At 46.2% G+C, this 14,980-nt stretch overlaps 1 protein-coding gene and 1 long non-coding RNA gene across 3 annotated transcripts in view; one reads left to right on the forward strand and one right to left on the reverse strand.

The window, feature by feature from the left end:
• Positions 1-14,980, forward strand: part of LOC144379449 (uncharacterized) — a 707,761-nt gene that overhangs the window by 69,193 nt on the left and 623,588 nt on the right. The gene's annotated exons all lie outside the window — the stretch shown is intronic.
• Positions 1-14,980, reverse strand: part of MAP6 (microtubule associated protein 6) — a 75,640-nt gene that overhangs the window by 21,685 nt on the left and 38,975 nt on the right. The gene's annotated exons all lie outside the window — the stretch shown is intronic.

Consider the following 14,980-nt stretch of genomic DNA (forward strand, 5'->3'; position numbering starts at 1 on the left):
AGACCCTTCATTGGCCAGAATCCTCAAGGATAGTTCCTCCCCTTGATAGCAAAGGCTTGCTTCTTATATTGTCAGAAATTTAACAATCTTAATCACTATAGATGAAAATACTCAGGAGATGTCTAAATGCTTGCATATCACAAATAAGCAAAATGTACCAAACATAATGTGGATGCCACTGTTAGGACTGATGTCACACTGTGTATGTGCAGGAGAATCTTCACGTGCTCTGGTGTGAATGGTTATTGGTCCTGACGCTGTAATGACCACCATCTGCTGCTTTTTTCTGAGTCAGTGTGTACGTGTTCTTATCTTTCCTGTTAGGATCTTGTGGATTCCAATTAGCTGTTTCTGATCTGTTACAGGGCTGGAGACTAGGTGGGGACAAGGTCCAAAGCAGGGTAAAGTACATGTGCCTGCTTACAGAGGCCACGGGGTCCATCCTGCTTATTGAGCGCATGATGTTCGATGGATCTGTTCTCATTTGGGGCATGAGAAGCTGTGTTGTGGGAAAGGAAGAGTTAGGGTGTAAATATCTGTGGTTAGGTTCTTCCAGCACCCTCGTCACCCTCATTGATAACGCCCTCCTTCGGGGCTCAGAGACGAGTGGCCCAAACAGGAGGCCACAGGGGGATGGCAGAAGGAGCTGAGGCTGTGAGAGTCACGAGGTCCTAGCCCCACCTCTAACAAGATGTGGAGCAGGCCTCTCCCCTCTCTGAGCCTTGGTTTCCACACCTGTCAAAAAAAGACCAGACAATGTCCTTATCATTCCTTCTAGCTCAGAGATTCTCTGAGTCGATAAAGCTGATTGGTTAACACTGAGCCACTTGCTGGTCATTTGACCTCCTGAGGGGAATTGGCTGATTTGTGAGCAGAGAGACCACAGTTTCTTAAGAGACCCTCCCCCAAGCTTCAGACTTGCCTTTCCAGTGCAGCCTGGACCCCCACCTAGGGGCCCCACCAACTCAAACCCAACATCCCTAGAACCAAAGCATCTTGTCTGCCCTGCCAAATTGTCTTCATTCCCTCATCATTCAATTTCTTTCTCTCATTCATTCATTCACAACACATTTACTGAGTGCTTAAGGTCTGTCTGGCAGGATGCTGAGCTCTGTGGAGCCCAAAGTGAGTAAGAAGAGGCCCTGGGCTCAAGGTGTGGGAGGCAGAGGGATTGCAGTTACTCCAGGATGGTAAGAACAGAGCCATGACAGAGGGGGGAGTGGGGAACACAGCCTGTACCAGCCTGGGAGCGAGTCGGGGATGTGGGTTCTGGAGTGGAGTCAGAGACGGGACGGGGAGCTGGCCAGGGCTTCAGGCAGAATGAGGGGTACACGAAGAGGCTGCCGAGACATGGCCCTCTGCAGGCAGTTCAGGTGGTTGGGTTGAAGCTTGTGGGGACTGGGCAGATACTGAGGTCCTGCCAGCCATGCTGAGGGGATGGTCTGGACTGTAACGAGGAGCTGCCAAATGGTTCCAAGCCAAGGATGAATGTGACCAGATTAGTTTGTGGAAAGAGAACTTCGGCAGCAGTGTGAATGGCGCACAGACGGGGCGAGGTGAGTCGGGAGGCCAGGCAGGAGACTGTGCAGTGAGCCCGGAGGAAAGCAGAGGCCTGAGCCAGGACAGTGGCAGTGGGGACCGAGAGTGGCTGAGTCAAAAGGGAAGTGGGCAGGACTTGAGAGCAGCTGAGCCGTGGGAGGCCAGGGTCAGAGGGGAATCTGGAGAGTTCCAGGATTCTGGTTTGTGGGTGGCAGTGCTCCCCACTGAGACGGAGAACCTGGGAGGAGAAGGGGACTTGGAGGGTTGAGACCCTCCTGATTCCGTTAATGGCACCCATCTGCTCTGGCCTCAAGGCTGTGTTATATCGTTTCCTGTGCTCTCCTCCCCGCTTTTACACTTCCAGGGGTTCAACCAGCTACTGTGACCTGACTTCTGAGCCATTTTGAGCTGGCCTGGGTCACACTGGGGGCTGTGGCCACCATGACCTGTCTAAGACTCCAGGCACCCGCTCCCTCCTCCCACCCTTCAGGACCAGAGTATTGCTGAAGCCCCTTATATGTGGATTACCAGCAACAACCTGGTTCCTGAATATAGAACCCTGAGTCCTCTGCTCCTACCCCTGCCTGCTTCCAGAATTAGGACCGACATAGGTCTACACCGGCCCTAAGAACTGTTTCTGGATCATCTCTCCCAGGCCAACCTCTGCATCTTTCTGCATCTCTGTCCTGGCCTCTGTGGGCTGGCAAGTGTCTCACGGTGAGCATTATCCATGGGACGTGTCCTCGTGGGAGCAGTTTGGTGACCCCTGATCTTAAACAACTGATCTTCATATGAGGCCATGTTAGTGAGTCCCATGATTAAGTTCACTGTAATTATGACAGACAGTTCAGTTGAAACCCAAATTCTGCTACTTAGAACTTTCTTTGAACTCTCCACAAAACCTTCCCTAGCCACAAGCCATAACTAATCATATGTCACAAAAATAGAATTAGCTACCGTTCATTGTCCCCTTTTACAAGCTGGAGGGTTGTTTTGGTTTTGCTTTGGTATATTCTCCATAATCCTTACAACAACTTTGAAAGGAGGTAGTATTATATCTCTCTTACAAGAGAAGGTAAGCCAGGCTCAGAGAGGTGAGGTGGCTTGCCTAAGGCCAAACAGCTGGCAAAGAAGCAGGGTTGAACTACGAGTCCGGGTCCGGGAGGCCCACATCCTTCCCACCGCACTTCCCCAACGTGCCGGCGCCGCAGTGTGCTGGCCTGTTCTCACCAGAGGTGCCCGTGCGGGCTCAGGCCTGCTGTGCGCAATGCCGTGGACGATTTAGGTGACATGGCTGCACGAGATGACCCCTGAGCTCCTCCAGCCCTGAGATGCTCCTCCCAGAGTAGCGTGGGCCACGCTCTCAGCTCACTCACGTCTTGCCTGTTACCACGGACTCCCCTGTCCGTGCAGCCGGATTTCGGCTCGATCGTTCATTCCTTTATTCATTTGGCATTTACCAAACACCAGCCATGGGCGGGGCATGTGGCCCACAGGGCGTGTGACCCAATGGCTGAGGCGGCTACAGTTTAGTAGGTTAGGATCTGTTCTAGTGTGTGACCCTAAGCAAATGGGACAGAGGGACAGAGGGAAAAGGATGCTTAATTCTGAAGGGGGCACTAGAGGATGGAGACAGAGAAGTGAACAAAGGGAATTCAGGCAGCGTTCTGAGTCCGTGGGGCAGGTTCAGAGAGCAGGTGAGCTGCTCAGGGTGTGGAGGGTGGGGCTCTTGGAAGGAAGTCAAGGCGACCGGGCTGGGTGGGAGCTGGGGCCAGGCTTACAGGGCCTCGAATGCCATGTTTACATGCTTGCGGTTGGCCTGGGGAGCTGCTGAACGTTTCTGAGTGAGGCAGCACTATTCCACCATTGACAATGTCCTCCTCTCAGACTGCCCCAGTTTTAATTATTCTTCAAGGCCCAGCTCGGGGCTCTCCTCTTCCAGGGCCCCCTCCTGGATTTCCTCTCTCTTGGCTCCTGGATGCTTTAGTACCTTGTCCAACTTTGTGGTGCCCCATGCAGTTTCATGTCGCTCTTTAATTATTTTATAAGTTCATTTTACCTCTCCTGAGGGATGAGATACAGAACAGAAAATTCATGACAGAACCCTACTTTTTGAGTCCAACCTCATCTGCAGGGCTGTGAAGGGTTATCCTTCAACTTATCCTTGTCAGACTGCAGGTTAGGGGCAGAGCTGGGTGAGGACCCCACCTGTCTCCACCTGCCCCGTCAGGCCCCGTCCCTCACCCAGGCCCCCACTCAGAGCCATGTTCCATATCTTTCTCACATTCTTCACAGGATTTAAGGGCTTGGCATTGAATGAATATTTCATGGAAGTAGGTATTATTTGATCTCCTTTCCGGTCAGCTCACGGCCCCCGCCTATACTTGCGTTCCAGTGCCAATCACGCTGAACCGAGTTATGTGCTCGCAGGCGCCTGGCCCGGGAGGGGTCCCTCTTCATCGGGGAGAGAGCTGCATTTATCTGTGTTTCCCTGGTGCCTTGCACAGCACAGAGCGATATACACTTAGGACACACTGGGAGAATTAAAGGAAACCAAGCCTTCCATCCTACTTTAGGTACTCACAAGGCTGCTCGTGCTTGGGGCTTCTGTTATTACTCAAACCCACACACCCCAGGTCTTTAAGTCCTTGTAGGGAAAAGTTGCCCTTAATAAAGCAAGCATCTGGTGTCTTCCAAGCTTTCATAAAATCCATCCTCCCTAGATTGACAGGAGGCAGCCCAGAGCCCCGGGTGAGTGAAGCCACCACGGTGGTAAAGGGCTGGCGGCAAGAAGGAACCCCTGAGAATCAGGGGACAGGGAAGGAAAGGAAAAGTTTGCTAACACTTCCCAGTGCCCACTTCCTTTAGGCTGAGCTCTCTATGAATCTAGCCTTAGTTTACCCTTTCATCATCCCTGTGAGGACACTGTTATTAGCCCCATGTTATATATGAGGAACCTGACTACAGACAGGTGAAGAGACTCACCAAGCCAGTAAGCAGTTATGGGACCGTGAGTCTATCTGACTCAAAGCCCCTGCCCCTTCCGCCATCCCACACTTGGGAGTGGGTGTGTAACCCACCTGCAAGCTCACTGCAGCTTTGGCTCCGGGCAGCAATCACAAGACAGCACTTCCCTTCAGTCGGTCTGGATGCCCCAGAGTGGGGCTCTGAGCATAAAGGGAGGCTCCCACATCTGCAGGCTACTGCCCTTGGCATCTCAGAGATGTTCCCTGTGCCACGGCTCCTCCTGGATCATGATATGAGGAAGTCATGGGGACAGGATTTCCCTGCATTGCCGAGGGCCCACTGTCCCCTCCACAGCAGATCATTTGAGGCTTGATGCATGACTTCTCTCCTGCACAATCCCTGCAGGGGCAGAAAAGGGTTTGGGACTATGATGTTCCTCTGTGCCTTGGTAAACTCAATCAGTATGTTCAGGTCTGGGTTTAAAGGACTCCTTTGATGGCTCCTGTGTGCTGGAAAAATCAATGAGACAAGCCTGGGCCCGCCTCCAAGCCCCCATCAAGGAATGGCAGAGGCAGGCCCAGGGTGAGCCACCTCACAGAGACTTGGTAGACAAGATGTTCCTAGACTGTTGCCACAGGGCCTTTAGACAGGTGCATACTTGCATTCAGGGCAGCTGCTAAAGCAGTTTGCTGACGAGGCAAAGTTTTTAGAGGAGGCAATAAATACCCTACTTTCACCTCCTCCTGTCCTGTCCCCCTGCGCCATCTCCCCTCAGCCCTCAAGGCCTCCTGTCCCTGGACCGTGGCGCCAGGACCCCAGCATCAGAGTCCCGGTCCCCGCCCCGTCCTCACTCTGATTCATCGGCACAGGCTCCAGGAGAGATCGTCTTCCAGCTCGGCCATAAGCACACGACTCCCCTACTAAACGCCACAACAGATCTCAGTCACTACAGGACCAGCTAAGGTCCAAGCCAAGGCCCCACTAGTTTCCTCATGCTGTCACTCCTCGGGATGACATGCACGGCCCCGTGACTCAGCCCCAATTACCTTTCCGGCCTTACTTCTTCATCCTCACCAGTCACCACATCGTCAGTTAGTGAGCACTTGCTGGGCGCCAGGCGCTGCGCAAAGCTCTTTAAATGCCTTATCTGCTGTAACCCCCACAAGGACCCCGAGCCGCAGCTACTATGGCTGATTTTGCCAAGGAGAACACCACGCTCCCTTCCCCAAACACCTACTGCACTTCCCCTCCACTGAGCTTTTGCCCTTGCTGTTCCCGTCCCCAGCCTCCTCTTCCCTCCATACATCCGGCTACTGAAACGCCACATGACGGTCCTTCCAGGCTCGGGTGCCCCCTCCCCAGGGGGCCTGCACCAGTCCCACGGCTGCACGGCCGCACGGAGCTTGTTCTCTGAACTTCATCCCTCCGTAGCGCTCACTGTGCTCTGTGTTAGCGCAGGTTGCCTGTGTAGGTACCTTTCTTCCCTTCCGCAGGTGCCATTGCTGAGGGTCAGCACGGTCCTTTGGCATCTGTGTAACGCTCACGGAGCCCGGGCCACGGATTCACAATGCAGCCTCCGCCTCACTCACCCCTGTGAACGGCTGAACAGGAAGTCCCTGGGCTGCCCCGGCCAGGGAGAGGGCACGAGGCTGTCTGGCACCCGTATCGCTTCTCACCGTATGCGTCCACAGATTCTTGGACGCTCCTCCCTCAGGTGGGACTTAGTTCCGCTTCCCTTGAATGTGATCGGACTTAGTGACTCCCCTCCAACCAACAGAATACGGTGGAGGTGGCCATATGGAGCTTCCAAGACTGAGCCGCTACAGACCCCATCAGGTCTCCTGCTTGCTTTCTTGGGGATCACTCACACTGAGCACAGAAAGCGGCCACGACAGGAGGACGCACACACGAGCCCCACGGAGAGGCCTGTGCGGCAAGGAACTGAAGCCTCCTGCTAAAAGCCACGTGAGTGAGCCAGCTTACGAGTGGATCCTTAGCCCCAGCAAGTATTCAGATGACACCGAAAACCACCCAGCTAAGTCGTTCCTGGGCTTCTGGCCCTCAGAGACTGTATGAGATAATAAACATTTGTTGGCTTAAGCTGTTTAGTGTTGGGAGTAATTTGTTACAGAGCAGTTGATTCTAATACACACCCTGATCAGAAACTATTCCTCTCATCAAAAGGGGCTTAAAACACCCACACTTCACTTCAGCGAGGCAGAAAGCACTGGTGTGAGCAGAGCACAGGAAGTTCAAGCCCTCAGCAGAACTGCGGCGTCAAGGGAACCCAAGGTCATGCTCTGGTTGCAAGACACTGGGCGGTCCTGGGATCGAGCCCCGCGTCGGGCTCCCTGCTCAGGGGGGAGCCTGCTTCTCCCTCTCCTTCTGCCCCTCTCCCTTGCTCCTGCCCTGTCTCTCTCTCAAATAAATCAATAAAATCTTAAAAAAAAAAAAAGACACTGGGGGGACCATATTGCAGCCCTCACTAGAAGGTAGCAAAGCCCCCAATGCAGCAAAGCTGCTGAAGATGAGGCTGCCTTGAGGCCAGGTCATCAGCAGAAACCAAGAAACACAGGCCTCAGGAGAAAATGATGTCTCAGAGCACACAGCATATACAGGGCCAGGGAGGTGCAGACAGAGGTTAACAAGGTGAGAAGCACAGCGCCCGGGTCAGGACAGAGAAGGGGTTCACTGGCAAGAGCACAGGAAACCTGGGCGGGATCCCAGCTCCAAACTTGGGTCCAGGCTGTCCCCTGCCCTGAACTGCAGGGAGCTCGACACCTACCTCACAGGGCTGATGTGGGGTTCAATGAGGATGTAGTCATTGAAGAGGACCCGCCCATCTGTGTCAGTACAACGAAGCCCATGGTGCATAACTGTGTAATAAATGTATTTGGTTTTCAGTACAGAGTCGTTCGTTCAAGGAAAATTACTGAATATCCTCTACATGCCAGGCACAGAGGTGGCGATGCAGTGTGAACTGACCTGCTAGTCAGGTGGGGAGACAGAAACAACCACATCACCAAATGCCTGTCCCCATGGCCGTATTTCTGACCACGGCAGTCCACATTCCGGTGCTAGGAGAGGGCAAAATCGGGGCAGCAGCTTCCAATGCCAGGTTTCTTTCTGAATGCATTTCACATTGGACTTGAACAAAGTAGCATTCAGTGAATGCCTGATTAATTGAATCTCCAATACTGAATGTCCACCATACACGGATGTTCGCTTAAGGACTTGCCCCACTTACACACATTTTCTTGCAGTGATTCAAGGGGAGATACTGAAAGAGCAATTATAGGGGGGAGACTGAAGACGGGCAGGGAGCCGGGTGATTGATGAAGCCAGGCCCCAGGAGAGGGAGGAGGGCAGGCGTCGGGAGAATGGCGAGAGGGTTGGGCCTTGGAGAGAAAGTGTTGTTAAAAAAGAGAATAGGGGCTGCTCTTTCATTTCTAATTTGAAAAAGCCTGGCATTTACAAGAGAGAGAGAATCATACAAGGAATAATTCTACTGCTGGGGAGAATATCTACATGCGTTAATTGGTACAAATCACTTCTTGACAAAAGTAGGGACTCAGAATAATGGGTTATTGCCAGCCATGCTCAAATATAAATTCCATGTCTCTGCCCATAAGGCCCAGATTTATTATGTATCTAAGTTCTTGGGAAATAAAATTCTCTCCCCATCCTCTTGACATCAAAATTTTCAACAACATTCTTCTACTGCTTTATGAAGGAAGAAAATCGTGCTTTTAAGTCTTAATGGTCTAAAATCTTCCTGCAGATTCTCATAGGTGATTTACATTGTCATGGAAACACATTAAGTCTCTGTTCAAAAACCTTGCCTACATTTATTATATTAAAGTGTTCTTGAAGAAGGGAAGCAGGCTCTTTCATGAAATCTGATGGAGACAGTCAGTGAACGCTGTCGGCTGCCAAGCTATTGTCAGGAGCTGGTTCAAGGAAGTCGGATCTGGAGATTAAAAAGAAAAGAACACCTGAGCCTAGAGGGTTGCAGGGAGCTTAGAGTGGCTTCTCTCTCTTTAGAGGGGAACAGAAGATTCTTTCTTCCTGGCAGAAATGACTGGGTCAAGAGAGGAGCTTTACGATCTATGCCTGTGTATCTGCTTGCCTGCACCTTTCAGCTTCTTTTGTGTGAGAGGAGAGAAAGGGATCTGATAGAGAATGCCCATGTTGTAAGCATTTAGGACCACGCTTCTAATCCATTAATATCCAATAAACACGTGCACACCATATCTAATAGTTTTCTAAAATGAGGAGGGCATGCACTTGAGCAAAGCAATGTCTGTATGTAAAGAAAATTTTGAAGCTAATTTAATGTGAACAGAGAATGAGTGGAAAAGAATCTGCCCTTTTCCTTACATGGAAAGATCCAACATGGGTAGCAGTTGGCAATGACGAGCATCGGGGCTTGGGTTCCTTCATTAGGTAAATGGAGATTCTGCGGGTAACTGCTAAGTCCTGTCCCGGGCTGCATGAGGCTCACAAGCCCCTGTGCACCTGGGAGATAGTGTTTCACACAAAGAAAGTTCATATGCACAACATGTATAGAATTATGAGGACAGAGAGTTAAAATAAAATTGCTCAATTAGGAGTCAATGTGATTCTACACAAATTAATTTAGGTTGCCATATTTACTAGGCACTGTGCTAAGAACTGTATGGAAGAAAAAGGTGCAGAATAAGAAAGCTATAGCTGGCAGGTGGAGGATAAGAGTGAGGGCGTGTGGTAGTTAAAATAAGTACACATACAAATACATCTCAGGTAGAAAAAAAGAAGAGCTAGATGAGAGCTTATAGGAAAATCACAATGACTCCTTTCTCACTCTGCCCTGCCCCGCACTACCCCCTTATTAGCTGGGCTTTTTGGTCGTAGGAATTCTGGGGTGGTTTTGCCATTAGACCACAGAGTTATCCGGCTGAGGTTGAAAAACAAAGGCTGCACTCCTCTGGTTAGTTGGGTCCCCAAAGATCTGTGTCCATTAGTTGCAGAAAGATGGTTCCTTAGACAGGAAATGGAAACACTGAGAGTATGCCCTGAAAGTGCTGCCTCCTTCTGGGGGTAGACCTAGAATTCTGGGAGTACACTCCTATGAGAGCTCCACACAGTGCCAAGGACGTTGCATGATATATCTAGTGAAGTGTTCAATAAGCTTAAGTTTCCTCATTCTTTGTCTGGTGCCTAGGAAGTACTTAGTAAACATCTTTTTCACAAATCAAGCTGGTGCTGAAGAAAACATCATTTTATGACTTACTGAGACCATGCTAATTTATTCTTTAAAATGTAACTCAATTATACGGGAATACTAGGAACAACTTCATGTCAATGAATTTGGATGAAACGGATAAATTCTTAGAAAGATGCAAATTACAAAACTGACTAAGAAAGAAATAGAAAAACTGAATAAATACATATCAAGTAAAGAAATTGAATTAGTAATTTAAAATCTTTCCCCAAAGAAAATCCAGCCCCAGATGGTTTCTCTGGTGAATTACATCAAACATTAAGGAAAAAATAAATACCAAATCCTAACAATCTCTTTTAGAAAAGAGAACATTTCCCAAATCATTTTAAGATGGGTAATATCAGATATTTTTCTGATACCAAGCCAGTCAAAGACCTTACAAGAAAACTATAGGTCAATATTTCTCATGAATATAAATATTAAAACCCTTAACAAAAAGTCAGTAAATCAAATCCAGCAACAAATGAAAAGGTTTAAACACCATGAACAAGTGAGATTTATCTCAGAAATGCAAGGTTGGTTTAATACCCCAAAATCAGTTAATATAATATACTATTTTCATAGAGTAAAGGACAGAAACCACAGATAATCTTAATAGACATAGAAAAAACATTTGCCAAAATCTAACATTTTTTCATGATTTAGGAAAAAAAAAACCTCAGCAAAGTAGGAACATAAGGGAACTTCCTCAACCTAATAGGTAGCATCTATAAAAACCCTACAACTAACATCATACTTAATGGTGAAAGACTAAATGATTTCCTCCCAAGATCAGGAATAAGGCAATGATGTCCACTCTCATCACTTCTATTCAACATTGTACTGTAGGTCATAGCCAGTATAATAATAAAGCAAGAAATATAAATTAAAGGCATACAGATTAGAAGAGAAGAAGTAAAACTGTCCTTATTTATATAAATATGCTCTTGCATTTAGAAAATCCTCAGGAATCTACAAAAAGCACTAGGACAAATGAATGAGTTTAGCAAGGTTGCTGGATACTCAATCAATATACAAAAATTAATTTTATTTCTATAGACTAGTAACAGACATTGGAAAAAGAAAAAAAAATTAAAATCCATTCACAATAACATCAGAAAGAATGAAATACTTAGGAACAAGTTCAACAAAAGAAGTGCAATGCGAGGGGCACCTGGGTGGCTCAGTTGGTTAAGCGACTGCCTTTTCTGCTCAGGTCATGATCCCAGGGTCCTGGGATCGAGCCTCATGTCGGGCTCCTAGCTCAGTGGGGAGCCTGCTTCTCCCTCTCCTTCTACCTGCTACTCTGCCTGCTTGTGCTCTCTCTCTCTTTGTCAAATAAATAAATAAATAAAATCTTAAAAAAAAAAAAGTGCAATGCCTAGAAGTGAAACCTACATAACATTACTAAGAGAAATTGAAGACCTGAATAAAGACGTATACCATGTCCCTAAACTGGAAGAGTCAATATTGTTAGGACAGCAATTCTAGAAATTGATCTATAAATTCAAAGCAATCCTTATCAAAATCCCAAGAGGACTTTTGTAGACAATGACAAGCTGATCTTAAAACTTATATGGAAATGTAAGAGACCTAGAATTGCCAACACAATTTTGAGAAAGAGAAACAAAGTCTGAGGATTTACTCCACCTGATTTCAGAAGTTATTATAAAGCTATAGTAACCAAGTATGTTACTGCATAAAGATAGACACATTGATCTAAGAACAAAATAGATTTTTGCTTACAGTAGTGTGTTGAAGCTGGCTTATCTTGGTGCACAGAGCTGATTAAATTTGTTAAATTTTCAGTAATTTGGTGTGCTAATTGTTCAACTACTGGTAGCTTGAAATCAGCCATGTGAAAATATCAGGAAATTGGCCAACACTACAAATCAGGCCCTTCCTTTTTTCCAGAGAGCTAGTTAAACATTCACCATCATACGACCGCTCACATAGTGGTTTATTTATTTTTGAAAAATGTGCTAAGGTAATTCAATAGGGAAAATGATAGTGTTTCCAACACATGTACTGGAAAAAGTGGATATCCATGTGAAAAAAAATGAATCTCAACCATTAGCTTACACCATACACAAAAAATTAATTAGAAATGGACTAGAGACCTAAATGTAAACCCTAAAATCATGCAGCTTGTAAGACATACAGGAAAATCTTTGTGATCTTGGAGTAGGCAAAGATTTCTTAGATATGACACAAAACCCCAAAACAATAAAAGAGAAAAATGATAAATTTAAGTTCATCAAAATTAAACTGTTTACTCTTCAAAAGATACCATTAAAACAAGGTAAAGACAAGCATAGTCTGAGAGAAAATATTTGCAAAACATATCTGATGAAGGATTTGCATTTAGAATATATAAAGATCTCTTAAAACTCAATGATAAGACAAACAACCCATTTAAAAATAGGAAAAATATTAATAGACAGCTTACCAAAGAAGATACACAATGGCAAATAAGCACGTGAAAAGATTGTAGTCATTAGGGAAATATAAATTAAAACCACAGTAAGATACCACCACATCCTCGGGAAAATGGCTCAAATAAAGCACACTGACAATGCTCAATGTTGTCAAAAATGTGGAGCAATCAATCTCTCCTACATTGCTGATGGGAATGTAAAACAGTACAGCCACTTTGGGGAAAAAATTATTTTTAAGTTAACCATACACTTACAATATGACCCAGCAATTCTACTCCTAAATACCAAAGAGAAATGAAAACATACATCTACAAACAACTTATACCTGAATGTTAGTGACAGCATTATTCATGAGAGCCAAAAAGCTGGAAAGCACCCAAATGTTCATGAACTAATGAATGAATAAACAAAATGGGTAAATCCATAGAATGGATAATACTCAGCACTAAAAAGGAATGAACCAGTATGGATGAATCTCAAGAACATCATGCTAAATCAAAGAAGCCAGACAGAGAACACTACATATTATACGATTCCATCTACATAAAATTTCCAGAAAAAGCAAACCATAGAAAGAAGATCAGGGGCTGCCTAGGCCTAGGGCGGGAGTATGGATTGATTGTAAATGAACACGAGGGATGGCAGCATTCTAAAACTCTTTCAGGGATGGTTGTACCACCGTATTCATTGATCAAACCTCATCCAACTGTGAACTGTAAAAGGGGTGAATTTTATCTTATGTAATTATATCTCAATAAAGCTGTTAAAAACCCGGCTGGAACGTCTTCTTCCCTGACATCCCTCCCCTTGCAGAGAGGCGGTCCCTGGCCGCTTCGAGGCCCTAGGACCTGCCTGTGCCGGCTTCTTTGATTTCCCACATCGCGCTCCTGGCTATTTGTTTCCACGCCCATATGTGAGGCCTGGGAGGGCAGAGGTGGCTTCGAGGCCATCTCTGTGCCCCTGGCGCCTGGTTTGGAGGCCGGAACGGTTCAGCATGCACTCAATCAGCGTTGCTGAATGAGTAGACACCCTGAGTTTACTTTTTTAATTGTAAAAGGAACACATAGCCATTGCAGTTGGTTTTCTGGTTTTTTTCCTACTAATTTGTAAGAGTTCTCTATAACTCTTACAGCTAAAAGATCATAATTCTTTTTTTTTTTAAAGATTTTATTTATTTATTTGAGAGAGAGAATGAGAGAGAGCACATGAGAGGGGGGAGGTCAGAGGGAGAAGCAGACTCCCCGCTGAGCAGGGAGCCCGATGCGGGACTCGATTCTGGGACTCCAGGATCATGACCTGAGCCAAAGGCAGTCGCTTAACCAACTGAGCCACCCAGGCGCCCCGATAAAATATAGTAATTCTTTGCAACTATGTTTCCCAGTTTATCTTTTATTTTATATATATGGATATATAAGGATATGGAATCATATATATAATAATATATATATGATTCATATATATATGATTCCATATATATATGGATATATAAGGATATATAAAGATATGGATATCTATAGATATATATAGCTATGTATAGATATATATAATAAATTATACATATATTATATATAATAAAAGATAAACTGGGAAACACAGTTGCAAAGAATTACTATCTTTTATTTTTGATTCCATATCCTTATATATATGATTCCATATCCTTATATCCTTCCCTATGACATAATCATATAATTACCTGTAATTCTATTCTGCATGTTTATTTCTTACATTTAAATCTTTAAGCCCCTGAGAATATATTGCTATTTTTGTGTAGGCTGCTCAAGCGGGAAAGACATAACTGTAGCCGCTGCTGGCAAGGGTGTGGGGAAGGTAGAGCCCCACTCGACCCAGCAGGACACCTCTGTGCCTTGGGGGGGGTGGGGGGCGGCTCCCACAGAGGATCTGGTACATCACAAGTCCTCCACGCATATTTGTTGACTATGAATTAAGGAGTGAAGCCTTTAAAACTGCTATCCTTTGATCTAGCAATTCCATTTCTAGAAACTTGTCTTAAGGAAATAACTGGAAAAGAAAACATTTTTTCATGTATTACAAATTCTTGATTAATTATCATGTGTGAAGGCTGCAAACTACTCCTTTGTTCGGAAATACGAATGCATTCTAAGTCTGCCGGTGCTGGAGCATGACCAAATCTCAGAAATTATTAAGTAGTGGTGAGCATAAAAATATTAAGTAGGTGATCCCCACGAGGCCATTTTTGGTGCATATAATGTCACGTTTGTTTCTTGTTGCTAATGATTCACTGGAAGTGATACCATTAAATTCGGCTTTGGGCTGCCCATGCTTCATGTCAGCTGAGGTAGCGGGGGCTCTGGGGGCAGGGCAGGGGGAGTGCAGCTGGGCAGCGAGAGGGTGGGCGGGCTGGTGAGTGGAACTGCAGACTTCATTTGCCCGGGCACAACTAAACGCTCCTGGCTTCGGTGCCTCTCTTTCGTCTTGCAATGCAATTTTTTTTTTTTCCCAGCAAGTCTTTCAGCAACCTATGAACTTTAAAGAAATAATAGACATACTCAGAGGCATCAGAGTCAGAGTCAGAGAAAACGTGAGACATTTTTTTCATGAAATCCGGAGGGGTTTTGTTAAAAATAGGACCTAGAATTTCTTCATGAAGCTGCAGTGTCAAACTCAGTCCTGTTAGTCACTTGCCTGGGCCAGCAAGCAGGCGACAGTGATTAGGGGTGGCACCTTTGAAGGCCAGCTGTGGGGCACCTGGGTGGCACAGCCGGTTAAGCGCCTGACTCTTGGTTTCAGCTCAGCTATGATCTCAGGATTGTGA

Source organism: Halichoerus grypus, chromosome 11 (assembly GCF_964656455.1).
Source record: "Halichoerus grypus chromosome 11, mHalGry1.hap1.1, whole genome shotgun sequence".
Taxonomy (NCBI): domain Eukaryota; kingdom Metazoa; phylum Chordata; class Mammalia; order Carnivora; family Phocidae; genus Halichoerus; species Halichoerus grypus.